This window comes from Bubalus kerabau, chromosome 8 (assembly GCF_029407905.1).
Source record: "Bubalus kerabau isolate K-KA32 ecotype Philippines breed swamp buffalo chromosome 8, PCC_UOA_SB_1v2, whole genome shotgun sequence".
Taxonomy (NCBI): Eukaryota; Metazoa; Chordata; class Mammalia; order Artiodactyla; family Bovidae; genus Bubalus; species Bubalus kerabau.
The window spans coordinates 54,082,136-54,097,239 of NC_073631.1; the positions used below are offsets into that span (position 1 = coordinate 54,082,136).

The 15,104-nt window shown below is 38.2% G+C and overlaps 1 protein-coding gene across 13 annotated transcripts in view; it reads right to left on the reverse strand.

Annotated features, from left to right (window-relative positions):
• Nucleotides 1-15,104, reverse strand: part of CFTR (CF transmembrane conductance regulator) — a 318,775-nt gene that overhangs the window by 249,491 nt on the left and 54,180 nt on the right. The gene's annotated exons all lie outside the window — the stretch shown is intronic.

The following is a 15,104-nucleotide window of genomic DNA, read 5'->3' on the forward strand; positions in this document are numbered from 1 at the left end:
CATCAAGGGCTCAAAGGTCTATGAGTTAACAAGAAAGAAAAGAAAGTGAAGTCGCTCAGTTGTGTCTGACTCTTTGAGACCCCGAATCCTGAAAGATGATGCTGTGAAAGTGCTGTACTCAATATGCCAGCGAATTTGGAAAACTCAGCAGTGGCCACAGGACTGAAAAAGGTCAGTTTTCATTCCAATCCCAAAGAAAGGCAATGCCAAAGAATGTTCAAACTACCACACAATTGCACTCATCTCACACGCTAGTAAAGTAATGCTCAAAATTCTCCAAGCCAGGCTTCAGCAATACGTGAACTGTGAACTTCCTGATGTTCAAGCTGGTTTTAGAAAAGGCAGAGGAACCAGAGATCCAATTGCCAACATCCGCTGGATCATAGAAAAAGCAAGAGAGTTCCAGAAAAATATCTATTTCTGCTTCATTGACTATGCCAAAGCCTTTGACTGTGTGGATCACAATAAACTGTGGAAAATTCTGAAAGAGATGGGAATACCAGACCACCTGATCTGCCTCTTGAGAAATTTGTATGCAGGTCAGGAAGCAACAGTTAAAACTGGACATGGAACAACAGACTGGTTCCAAATAGGAAAAGGAGTACATCAAGGCTGTATATTGTCACCCTGCTTATTTAACTTATATGCAGAGTACATCATGAGAAATGCTGGACTAGAAGAAGCACAAGCTGGAATCAAGATTGCCGGGAGAAATATCAATAACCTCAGATATGCAGATGACACCACCCTTATGGCAGAAAGTGAAGAGGAACTCAAAAGCCTCTTGATGAAAGTGAAAGTGGAGAGTTAAAAAGTTGGCTTAAAGCTCAACATTCAGAAAACAAAGATCATGGCATCTGGTCCCATCACTTCATGGGAAATAAATAGGGAAACAGTGGAAACAGTGTCAGACTTTCTTTTTTGGGGCTCCAAAATCACTGCAGATGGTGACTGCAACCATGAGATTAAAAGACGCTTACTCCTTGGAAGGAAAATTATGACCAACCTAGATAGCATATTCAAAAGAAGAGACATTACTTTGCCAACAAAAGTCCGTCTAGTCAAGGCTATAGTTTTTCCAGTGGTCATGTATGGATGTGAGAGTTGGACTGTGAAGAAAGTCGAGTGCCAAAGAATTGATGCTTTTGAACTGTGGTGTTGGAGAAGACTCTTGAGAGTCCCTTGGACTGCAAGGAGATCCAACCAGTCCAATCTGAAGGAGATTAGCCCTGGGATTTCTTTGGAGAGAATGATGCTGAAGCTGAAACTCCAGTACTTTGGCCACCTCATGCAAAGAGTTGACTCATTGGAAAGGATTCTGATGCTGGGAGGGATCGGGGGCTGAAGGAGAAGGGGACGACAGAGGATGAGATGGCTGGATGGCATCACTGACTCGATGGACGTGAGTCTCAGTGAACTCCGGGAGTTTGTGATGGACAGGGAGGCCTGGCGTGCTGCGATTCACGGGGTCGCAAAGAGTTGGACACGACTGAGCAACTGAACTGAACTGAATTGGACTGTAGCCCACCAGGCTCCTCTATCCATGGGATTCTCCAGGCAAGAATACTGGAGTGGGTTGCCATTTTCTTCTCCAGGGGATCTTGCCAACACATTCCCAGGTTTCCTGCATTGCAGGCCGATGCTTTATCCTCTGAGCCACCAGGGAAGCACAGGATGAGCTAACAAGGGAAGACCAAAGTTGTGTTTTCCAAATCCACTTCATCTGATCCTCAACTGACCACTGAATCAAACTGTTCACCAAATCATTACCACTTTGCCTGGATATGTAAGAACAGATTTGAACACATGGATTTGAATCCAGACGGTCTAAGTCTTAACCATCTTGCTAAACTGCCTTCAAAAGAAAAAGATACAATTCTTGTTTCATGGTGGTCTAGTGAAATGGGGATCTGAGGCTAAACCTTGCCTGGAAATAATGTAATTGAGTCCATTTCAAATGTATTTTTTCAACCAGACAGCCCCTCCCCTCTTTTTGCCTAGCGTTATTCTCCCTCAGCTGATAATTTGTTCCACCCACCCCACCCCCACCCCCATTTTCTACAATGTCTTTTCTAAACCTCAGTGCCCAACCCCATCAGCCCTCTCATTCTCAAGAGGTAAAGTGCTCTCCTATAACCACATCACCCCCACAAGCTATAAGCCATAGTGCCATCACTGACTGACTACAGGCTTTGCGTAGCTACTCATTCAATACTTGGTATTCAGTACCTCATTTCAAATTAACTACGTAGACCAAGGTTCTGAATGTAAGAAAAAGTTCAAACCTTTTTAAAAACTTTCCAAACTAATCACAAACATGGAATATTAGAGTTCTCTCATCTCATATAGCCACATTTTAATATGTTTGAATTGTACCAAACAGATACTAAAAAAAATAAACAAACAAACATGCTAACAACCTACCCAGATAAACCAGGTAAATAGTTGGCCATATCTACTAAAGAGTCTGTTTATCTTCCCAGGTGGCTCAGTGGTAAAGAAGCCACCTGCCAATGCAGGAGGCATAAGAGATGTTGAGAAGATCCCCTGGAGAAGGAACTACAACCCACTCCAGTACTCTTGCCTGGGAAATCCCATGGATAGAAGAACCTGGTGGGCTGAAGTCCATGGGGTCGCTAAAGACACAGGACTTAGCAACTGAGCACACATGCACACAGAAGAGTACCTTCTATCTAAAAGGTAAGTAAGTGCAGAAATTACTGCTTGTTGGCATGTACCATTTTATGCATGCTTTGTACTTTTGTTACATGTATATTCATTTTTACAATATATAGAATTGTTTTTGAGGCTGTAACCTTTATATAAATGGTATCATATTGTGCTGCTTGCAATTTTCTTTTAACTTTTTAAACACAGTTGTGTTTCTGACATGTAGCCCCAACGATACTTGTATATCTACCTCATTTATTCTAAGTGCTGTTTACATGACATCCTGTGAATAAATCAGGATAATTGCCCCATTCCCTATGCTGGGGAAGATGGGCTGTTCCCATTCCTAAACTATTAAATCTGTGCAAGTGCTGCCCTGGCTGTTTTTATTAAGTTCTATAGATTCATGCCAAACTTTCTCTAGAATAGATCATTTATTTCAAAATAATTCCTTAAACTATGAAAATGTACAGTCGACATGAACCTTAGATTTGAAACTACATGTATAAATATATCCACAATACAAATATAATTTTCACAGTATGCTTATAGTGGCACTATTTCATCCTCAAACTTAATTTTACATCAATATTTTATCCTAGAATTTTTCCATATTATGTCTACATTCTTTATAGACAAATGTCAATGCCACATCTATACTGATTTATTTTTACATTAACATTGGGTTTGCATTTGGTTAAAATGCTCTCTTGATTGCAGTCAAGAGGAATGAACTCTTATGTGCCACCCATTTTGGATATACTGTGTGTGGCTATGAAGCAGAGAATAAGTTGGGAGCATTACCAGACATACCAGATAAAATGTCATTTCTTGCTCATTATAAGACTTTAGCCAGAAGACTATGATGTGTGACAACTTTCCATGAATCCAGCTGCTTGTATCATAATTAGCATAATCACCTTCCTCCTTTTTCCAGGACTAGTAGATACTATTATTGAATATAGAACCACTGATAAAAACCACCATGCATATTTCTAAGGAGTGACTCTTATCTATGGAATGCTAAAAAAGAATATTCTGAGGGAAAAGAGAAATATTTTAGTAACTGAGCTGTACACAGAATTTTTAGAGTTAGAAATATATGGGCTTATGCAAGTTTTCTCCTACTGAGTAATCTGAACTAAAGTCCCCGCCACTGTATCACCATTATATTTTTTCCATAACCTGTCACCTCACAACAGAACTATTTGCAGAATTGGAATTCAGTTGTGACTTATAACAAAATAAATAAGACTGTGTTAATCTGATTCAGATACCTATTCTGCAGGTTGCATGACTGAATTAATTAGCTGTCACCTTACCTCAAACAAAAAGAGAACATATTCATCCTTTGAACAACAATGGCTATTCCACAATGACATTGGTAGCATTACTCTGGGAGGGTACATATTCACAGAAAAAAGAAAAACGTAGAAAATTTTTGGTAGAGAAAATTTTAATAATTGGACCATCTGCCAACAGCAAAACATAAACCTCACTGCAACATGGAACCATCAACATTAAAGGACAAAATCAGCACTCCAGACCCCTCCTCCTATAGTTTTCCATGCTCTGTTTTAAGCAGCATGTTCTCTAATATTTATAATGAAAGCACTTACAGACATCACCTGATTTTATTATTTGGAAGGGAAAACAATGGTAACTGATACCTAGGCTTAATCTGTGTGTGCAGTCCTTTAAAAAACCATCCTGGTAATGACTGGGAGAAACACAGTCCTCTATTCTTACTTTGTGAAAGCTGTGTGAACCCTGTTGCCAGACTATTTTCATTACACAAGAAAAGTCCCGATTTGCCACCATATAAAATAGTGCAAGCCAACTAAGGCTTGAATGTAATGAGGTAGAATGCAAATTTATTTAAAATTTGATAAAATATTTTATTTTTAATCAGACACAAATCAAGATGAAATTAAGAGTTCACTTAGATAATGGAAGAAGCCTGATACCAATCTTTAAGTCAGCGTGACATGGCAATAAACACTGAAGTGAGAGTCATGAAATCCAAGTTCTTATCCCAGCATGTTACCTACACTCTGTGTCACCTTAGTCACTTCCCTCCTCTTGACAGTTTCCTCACTCATAAACTAAGTGGTGGAGCAAGCTTATCTTAAAGATCCCCTCCAGAGCTAATATCTCAGATTATATGATCTGAGTCCAGGGAATCCCACGGCTGAGGCTGAGGATTCCCTGGACAATTGTCTAGCACACATCCTGACATTGCTATGTGTGTTTTCTACTCAGAGGGATGCAGGTCTGAATAGTGTGAGTTCAGAAGACCATCTGGGTAGAGGGGGTCAAGCTAGAGAACAGCACAAGTGACTACCTTCTTGCTGGGAATATATTTAGATTAGCCTCCCAAGAAAAAAATTAGGAAGCCTGAAAATACCTCCTGGGAAATACACCTGGTCTCTCCCGGGATCCTCTAGACCTCAGCTTAAATGAACTGTAGTTGAGTCTGAATCCTTTAACCATTTTGTTCTATCTGCACACTTAGGACAGCGTTAGATGTTTCTAGAGATACGAACGTCCTCTGGATAGTTAAATCAAGAAAGAAAGTTCGGGTGAAAATAGAAAACTTGGTTCATGCTTGCAATTACATTAAATTAATTAATCCCAAGATTACTTTAAAAATTATAATTGCAAATCCAAAGCATAGTTGTTTCTAATACAGGAGGAATCAGTTGAAAAACCTCTAAGGTTACATTGTTTTCTATAGTGTGCAGTCAGTAAAATTATCATTATCATCTCAACTTGCTTTATATATATTTTATGTATCTTAATCCCAGAAATGTAGAAAGAAAACAGAAATTATTTAAAATAAGAAAATAGATTCCTAAATACCAAGAGTAATAATTAAGTAAGCATCCCATTTCTAGTAACATACAACAAATGATACATTGCAAATACCAATAAGTAATATATACATATCTTAAAATATATTCTAAAAAACATTACTAAGACATATTTTTAAAGTCTTAAATAAATGGAGAGACTGCAAACTTTCTAAAAAGAAAAAATGAATATTACAAAGCTAACATTCTCTTTCAAGTTATTGTATAAGATTAATACAATCTTTATCAGAATTCCTAGTGGATATTTGGGCATGAACCATAAGAGCAGGGCTGTCAGCTTTTCCGAGAGTCCCAACATCATGCACCATACCTAACACAGAATATCCATTCAGCAAATACTTGAATCAATGGATAAGATGATTCAAAATTTCATTTGGAAAAAAACAAGAGACTAACCAAAAACATTTGAGGAATAAGAATAACGTGTGAGAAGATCTACCTTACTGGGTATTAAATTATATTATACAGCTCTAATAGTTTGCGGAATGACAAAGAAATAGACTGATTTGTCTGGAATGTTCAAGAACAGGTCCAAGTACAGACAGCAATTTTATATGTAATAAAATATGTCATTTTATTTCAGTGCAGAAAGTGCAATAAACAATGGAGACACTCATACTCATTTTTTAAAAATTAGATTTCTATCTCAGACATGGGCTTCTCTGGTGGCTCAGACAATAAAGAATCTGCCTGCAATGCTGGAGACCCAGGTTCAATTCCTGGCTCAGGAAGATGCCCTGGAGAAGGGAATGGCTATCACTCTAGCATTCTTGCCTGAAGGAGTCCATGGACAGAGGAACCTGGCGGGCTATAGTCCATGGGATCACAAAGAGTCAGACACAACTGAGCGACTAGCACTTTCACCTTCATTTCATACATACATCCAAATAAATTCAAATGGATTCAATAATTACACATAAAAGATGAAAAAAAATTTTTTGAAGAAATATGCACTTACTACTTTGGGTAGAGAAGATTTTTTAAATGTCAAATGCCAAAGACAGAAAACAAACCTAAAACAAAAAGTACAGGTATGGGCAGCAAATTTTTAAAAATTGAAACTTCTGATAATTAAGGAAATAAAAAATTAACAAAACTCACTAGAAACAAATAACAGGCTGAGGAAAATAGCCTTTCAAAAAGCAATAAGAAAATAAAAATAAACAAAGAATATTAAAAGGCAATTTGCTGCTAAGTTGCTTCAGTCGTGTCCGACTCTATGCGACCCCATAGACAGCAGCCCACCAGGCTCCCCCATCCCTGGGATTCTCCAGGCAAGAACACTGGAGTGGGTTGCCATTTCTTTCTCCAATGCATGAAAGTGAAAAGTGAAAGTGAAGTCGCTCAGTCGTGTCCAACTCTTAGCGACCCCATGGACGGCAGCCTACCAGGCTCCTCCGTCCGTAGGATTTTCCAGGCAAGAGAACTGGAGTGGGGTGCCATTGCTTTCTCCAAAAGGCAATTTGCATCCCTCAAAAACATGTATATATAAATGCTTAATACATGTGCGGGCATGTTAAGTCATTACAGTCGTGTCTGACTCTTTGAGACCGCATGGCCTGTAACCTGCCAGGCTCCTTTGTCCATAAAAACTGTTTAAACTCACTAGGAGACAAAAATAATTCAAATAAAAATGATAATACACTCTTTTACTCTTAACAATTTGGAAATATTTTTAAAATTATAATACCTATTGTTAGGACTGAATTTTTATACTTTAGTATAAGCAAAGTAAATTAATACATCTTTTCTGGAAGGCAATTGGAAAATCTACTAAAATTTAGCTTTTAAAGAGATGTACATTGAAAGAATTTTTTTTTTTCACTCATCAAACAGTTTTAATTTTGAGGGTCCTATTACACAACCATCAAGATAAAAGAGAAAAAATGTTACATATTACTGTACTCAGGAATTAGACTTCAGAGTTAAAAGGTTGTGATACAATGCAGTGTACATTAATTTTTTATTGTTGTGTAACACATTATCAAAATTTTAGTTTAAACACTAAAATTAATTTAGTTAAACACACACACACACACACACACACACACTCACAGATACATATACACAGATACACAGTAATTATTCCTGAGTTCTGTAGGCCAGAAGTCTTATGAAGGAGTTGCATACTGTTCTGTGTAGGGTCTCACAAGATTGCTATCAGGATATTATCCAGGGTTGTAAACTCAGCTAAGGATTAATTGGAGAAAGGCCCAGGTTTGTTGGCATAATTCAATTGCTTGCAATTGTCAGACTGAAGGCATCACTTCTGGCTAGATACTGGCCACAGGCTCTCTGTTCCTTGCTGCATGGTCCTCATCATAAGCAACAACTAATATGATAGTTTGCTTCTTTAAGGCAGCGTGGGCAATAGAGCCTCCTACCGAGATGGATGTTACAGGCTTCTGTAATGGATTCTTATCTACATAATCATAGGCATCCTACTGTACTTCCCTGCCTGGACTAGTAGCAGGAGACATGGCAAACTACAGTCAGTTGGAAGGCATTGACCAAAAGTATGGCTATCAGTAGGTAGGGACCACAGAACCCACCTTAAGAGTCTGTCCATCATGGAAGGAAATTCACAATGTTAATCTTATGACCATGCTGGTTTTATGTCTGGAGACAATTTCCTGATCAAAGTATGGATAAATAGAACTGAAAGAATAGCACAGATGTATCACTGAGCTGATGGGGCAGAGATCAGAACTCAACAAAAGATCCTAAGATCTGTTCCAAGGCACAAAACATAAGGGAGGTGTGTTGGTGGCTACGGCTGGGGACCGACCAATAGACCTGCATTAAATTTTCCTGAGAGTCTCTGGAAGAACAATGGGATATACATATCCCAGAAAAGGTTACAGGGGGATTCTAAGAAAATGACTGTTGTGTGGTTGCAAAAGAATGGAGCTACTAGAGATAAAGCATAACTCAGAGTCATAGGAGTTGCCTCCGAACCAGAACAGTCAACATCTGAGTATATTTGTGAGGTGGGCAACAGTGGGCCTCTGGCCAGACACCTGGTGTTGTCAAGTGGGGTAGAGTTGAGCCTTTGTTCTCATCCCAAAACTCCAAGGACAAAGCCAGTGGTAAAAGCTGAGCCCTGATAAAGCCAATAGACAGGTAGGTGCCCACTCCTGAGGTCAAGGAAGACTTCCCTGTCTGCACATGTGCAGGGAGTTCTTGGGGGTTGAAAGAGAAGGGGGCCCCTCCCTGTAATAAGTGTGATCATGCACCCATAGGCCTCTGTGGTGGGAGCCATCTTAGAAAAAATAATTGTGCACTCCTCTTGAGGAAGACCCATGGACCAGTCAGACTGAAGGAAGAAACAAGACAATTGGCCAAAGGTAAACAAAGCCCCGGAAGGATGCTCCTATGTGTGTGATTTACACACCTCCACAGTGCACTCCTCCTCACGCAGGACACCCCCGCCCCTTCCTCTAAGGGTGTGTATCTCTGCCTAGTTTCTGATGTACTGCACTCCTCCTCATTGTAGACAATGTCCATACCCTTTCTTTCTGGGGGTGCATCTCTGCTCTGCTTCTTAGTTGGATAAACAAACTGTTTTCCTGTATGATCTCCCATGCATTGAGCTATATCTCTTTTTTTTTTTTTTTTTTTTGGAACTGTACCATTCCCTTTTATTTATTTATTTTTTTAAATTTTATTTTATTTTTAAACCTGAAACACTGTATTAGTTTTGCCAAACATCAAAACGAATCCACCACAGGTATACATGTGCTCCCCATCCTGAACCCTCCTCCCTCCTCCCTCCCCATACCATCCCTCTGGGTCGTCCCAGTGCACCAGCCCCAAGCATCCAGTATCGTGCATTGAACCTGGACTGGCGACTCATTTCATACATGATATTACACATGTTTCAATGCCATTCTCCCAAATCTTCCCACCCTCTCCCTCTCCAACAGAGTCCATTAGACTGTTCTATACATCAGTGTCTCTTTTGCTGTCTCACATACAGGGTTATTGTTAGGACCTTTCTAAATTCCATATATATGCGTTAGTATACTGTATTGGTGTTTTTCTTTCTGGCTTACTTCACTCTGTATAATAGGCTCCAGTTTCATCCACCTCGTTAGAACTGATTCAAATGTGTTCTTTTTAATGGCTGAGTAGTACTCCATTGTGTATATGTACCACAGCTTTCTTATCCATTCATCTGCTGATGGACATCTAGGTTGCTTCCATGTCCTGGCTATTACAAACAGTGCTGCGATGAACATTGGGGTACACGTGTCTCTTTCAATTCTGGTTTCCTCAGTGTGTATGCCCAGCAGTGGGATTGCTGGATCATAAAGCAGTTCTATTTCCAGTTTTTTAAGGAATCTCCACACTGTTCTCCATAGTGGCTGTACTAGTTTGCATTCCCACCAACAGTGTAAGAGGGTTCCTTTTTCTCTGCACCCTCTCCAGCATTTATTACTTGTAGACTTTTGGATCGCAGCCATTCTGACTGGTGTGAAATGGTACCTCATAGTGGTTTTGATTTGCATTTCTCTGATAATGAGTGATGTTGAGCATCTTTTCATGTGTTTGTTAGCCATCTGTATGTCTTCTTTGGAGAAATGTCTATTTAGTTCTTTGGCCCATTTTTTGATTGGGTCATTTATTTTTCTGGAGTTGAGCTGTAGGAGTTGCTTGTATATTTTTGAGATTAGTTGTTTGTCAGTTGCTTCATTTGCTATTATCTTCTCCCATTCTGAAGGCTGCCTTTTCACCTTGCTAATAGTTTCCTTTGATGTGTAGAAGCTTTTAAGTTTAATTAGGTCCCATTTGTTTATTTTTGCTTTTATTTCCAATATTCTGGGAGGTGGGTCATAGAGGATCCTGCTGTGATGTATGTCAGAGAGTGTTTTGCCTATGTTCTCCTCTAGGAGTTTTATAGTTTCTGGTCTTATGTTGAGATCTTTAATCCATTTTGAGTTTATTTTTGTGTATGGTGTTAGAAAGTGTTCTAGTTTCATTCTTTTACAAGTGGTTGACCAGTTTTCCCAGCACCACTTATTAAAGAGATTGTCTTTAATCCATTGTATATTCTTGCCTCCTTTGTCAAAGATAAGGTGTCCATAGGTGCGTACATTTATCTCTGGGCTTTCTATTTTGTTCCATTGATCTATATTTCTGTCTTTGTGCCAGTACCATACTGTCTTGATAACTGTGGCTTTGTAGTAGAGCCTGAAGTCAGGTAGGTTGATTCCTCCAGTTCCATTCTTCTTTCTCAAGATAGCTTTGGCTATTCGAGGTTTTTTGTATTTCCATACAAATTGGGAAATTATTTGTTCTAGCTCTGTGAAGAATACTGCTGGTAGCTTGATAGGGATTGCATTGAATCTATAAATTGCTTTGGGTAGTATACTCATTTTCACTATATTGATTCTTCCAATCCATGAACATGGTATATTTCTCCATCTATTAGTGTCCTCTTTGATTTCTTTCACCAATGTTTTATAGTTTTCTATATATAGGTCTTTAGATTCTTTAGGTAGATATATTCCTAAGTATTTTATTCTTTCCGTTGCAATGGTGAATAGAATTGTTTCCTTAATTTCTCTTTCTGTTTTCTCATTATTAGTGTATAGGAATGCAAGGGATTTCTGTGTGTTGATTTTATATCTTGCAAGTTTACTATAGTCATTGGTTAGTTCTAGTAATTTTCGGGTGGAGTCTTTAGGGTTTTCTATGTAGAGGATCATGTCATCTGCAAATAGTGAGAGTTTTACTTCTTCTTTTCCAATTTGGATTCCTTTTATTTCTTTTTCTGCTCTGACTGATGTGGCCAAAACTTCCAAAACTATGTTGAATAGTAATGGTGAAAGTGGACACACTTGTCTTGTTCCTGACTTTAGAGGAAATGCTTTCAATTCTTCACCATTGAGGATAATGTTTGCTGTGGGTTTGTCATATATAGCTTTGAAAGATTATTTATAACAGTGAAAAATTGGAGGCAATCTAAATATTCAATGATGAGGAACTGATAAAATAAATTATAGTACAGCCACATGAGTCATTAAGCATTAAAATGACTAGGTAGAAAAGTATCTAATGATATGAGAAGGCATTCATAATGCATTAAGAGAGGTAGATTTATAATACATTATTTAAAGTAATGATTCACATCCCTTCGTTAAGTATATATATTCTTATTGGAAAAAGTTGGAAAGATAAGCATCAAGTTTATCAATAATTATCTGATCATTGTCTTAATCATAAAAACACTCAAAATTAATAAACTTTAGATAGAAAGTTGTATATAACTTATGATAGTAAATTAATGATAAAAAGAAAACACACATACAAAAAAATGGAAGTGTAAACACACAGGCAGGGATACACCCAGAATTTACCATAAAATGCAAACAGTACTGGCTTATATACCAAAGGAAAAGCTTATGATTTGAGAGAGTAAACAAAAGTGTCAAATTTTTATTTATCTTGATACACTACAGTCTGATGGAAATTTTTGACTTTATACTAACTGCTAAACAAACATTTTACATATTTGACATAGAAAATAAAACCTACCCATTGTCCTAACTATGCAGTTTTCACAAAAATGTATGTACACCAACATCAAGAACAGAATTCAAAAGTATCATCATAGTATCTTTCTACCCTGAATCATGTTTTTAGATTCAATGCCTAATTGAAAATGTTTTGCTTTTGGTATTTTGAGTGTTTATTGATTTAATAACTATTACTAGCAATGTCTTTACTAGAAATCTAAGCTATGTTCTTCATGTTTTAAAAGAACATGTTCCTGGACTTGCTAATATAATAGCAAGAGTAGGCTTAATTCAGAAAATGGAATACTAGAAGATATGTTAAAGTATTAATTTTAATTTCTGAAGTAACAGATTCTAGGTATTTTTCTATGCTCTAGAAATATGAAATTGGTACTCTAAGACTTGCTTCTAGAGTATAGAAAAATAAGTAAATGCAAATAATAGGAGTATTTGTAAAGGTCGGTATAGACTATATTTAATGATACAGTAATAGGTAACACTTATGAAGCACTTTCTTTGTACCAAGATCTACTCTACATGCTTAACTTTATTTTGCACAATAATTATATGAAGTAAGAACTATTATTGTCTCTGTTTACAATTTAAAAAAACTGAGACAGTCTAAATAACTTGTCCAGTGTCAGACAGCTAGCAAGTGGTTAAAACTAGGATCAAACCAGTTTGGTAACAGAGCCTCAACTCGTATTTATAACCTTAAATCAAAATGAAAACTGTTATAACATGACCTGGTTTTCCCCAAGTTGATCATCAGTACAAGCACTGTGATTTGTTCAACATCAAACTACCAAATCAAGTTATGGTAATATCACTGCAATTTAAAATAAATACCATTTTTCTAGGCCCCATATGACAGACACATAATTTAAAAGTTAAAAGGAATCATAGAAACTGTACACCATCACCACATCACACTCATGAGTCACCACTTGATACTGGTTAACTAGAAGACATAAAGAGGCCCCAAGCTCACAGCAAGAATGAGGAAACTGGGCCACCGGTCCCAAAAGAGTCGGACATGACTTAGTAACTAAACAACAATAAACATGCAGTTTAAGCTGTAAGTACAATACATGATCACAGACAATTCCTAATTTATAAATCAACTTTATTCTAAAGTTTCACATGTGAGAACAGATGCATTTTGCCCCAGAGACAATATCCTATGAGACATGGTGTTAGATTCCTAAATTCACCTTTAAAAGCACATGTAATGCTAGATGCTTATGCAGCAACTTTGTGTTCACTAGTACTGTAAAAGCCTAACCAACCCACATAATATTGTTTTTAACAGAAAGAGATTGGATCATCTCTCCTGCAATCTTGAGAGTCCCTCCTAGCTATACCTTTGCCCTCTCCATGCACACTGTCATCTACTCTCCAACAGAGTCTTGAGAGAGAGTGCCAGAGTAAGACACAGAAAGTTAATAGTTAACATTGGGACTCTGAAATAAACCCTTAGCCACATTTAATCTCAGTGGGATTCCTGTCCCTTTCATTCAGGGACTCCTTGGCCATGATAAGTCCACCTAGTTCTTTTCTCACAACTGTAACTTCTAACTAGCCTTTCTCTTCTTCTATGACCCTGCAAGTCCCTGCTACTCAAAGTATAGTGCTAGGAAAAGAGCATCTTCACCTGGGAGCTTTTGTTTTTCTTTTTTTATTTTTTACTGGCATATAGTTGATTTATATTATCATGTTACTTTCTTGTGAAGTGAAGTGAAGTCGCTCAGTCATGTCTGACTCTTTGTGACCCCATGGACTGTAGCCTACCAGGAGCCTCAGTCCATGGAATTTTCCAGGCAAGAGTACTGGACTGGGTTGCCATTTCCTTCTCCAGGGGATCTTCCCAACCCAGGGATTGAACCTGGGTCTCCCGCATTGCAGGCAGATGGCTTTATTGTCTGAGCCATCAGGGAAGCCCTTTCTTTTAGAGATGCAGAATCTTAGGTTCAACTCAGAAACTTCTGAGTCAGAATCTATATTTTAGCCAGGTGGTAGGAGCTGCTGCCTAGTATGTATATAAAAGTTTGAGGAACATTGTCCTTCTGTCATTAGGGGAGCTAATAATTATTTCTATGTTTAAAATTTTTTGATATCATCATTTTAAAAAATTCAACTAAAAAGTTCCAAAAGTACCACCCCACCCCGCATATACTCACCTTAGATTCTAATGAAAGTCAGATGCATTCAGTGAAAATGTTCATGCCAGTCTACCTCAATCAGAATCACTGGGGGAATTTTATTCCAGAGTCCATCTCAGACCAAATAAACCACTTTATGTAGGGTCGGACTGGTTACACTAAAGTAAAAATTACCTGTTTCAAAGAAATCTAAACCATATGATTTTCCAAACCTTGTCACAGGAACTGGATAGTACACAATGGGTTGCACAAGTAAGTATAGCCATGTCTTAGGAATGGGAGTTCTAGTAGAGGATGGAAATATTCAGGATACAGGGTGAGTGTAGGCAGTATAGCATTCAAGACCTCAATGGGGTAAGAGAGGAAGTTAGATAGAGGGGATGGGAGAGGAAGCTGAAGCGAGTCCTCCATGACAGGCATCTAGATTTGCTGGAGGTAACTGACCTTTACCATCTGAGCCACCAGGGAAGTTCACTTCCTGGTGGCTCAGATGGTAAAGCATCTGCCTACAATGCAGGAGGCCTGGATTTGATCCTCTGGAGAAGAAAATGGCAACCCACTCCAGTACTTTTGCCTGGAAAGTCCCATGGATGGAAGAGCAATGGTAGGCCACAGTCCATGGGGTCACAAAGAGTTGGACACAACTGAGCAACCTCACTTTCTTCTTGACTTTCACTTTCAGCTGACCTTAGGTTAAAGGGACATGCTAGTAAAAGTTATGCTCAAAACTCTTCAAGCCAGGCTATAGCAGTATGGAAACCAAGAACTTCCAAATGTACAAGTTGGGTTTAGAAAAGGCAGAGCGACCGGAGATCAAATTGCAAACATTCCCTGGATCATAGAGAAAGCAAGGGAATTCCAGAAAAATATCTACTTCT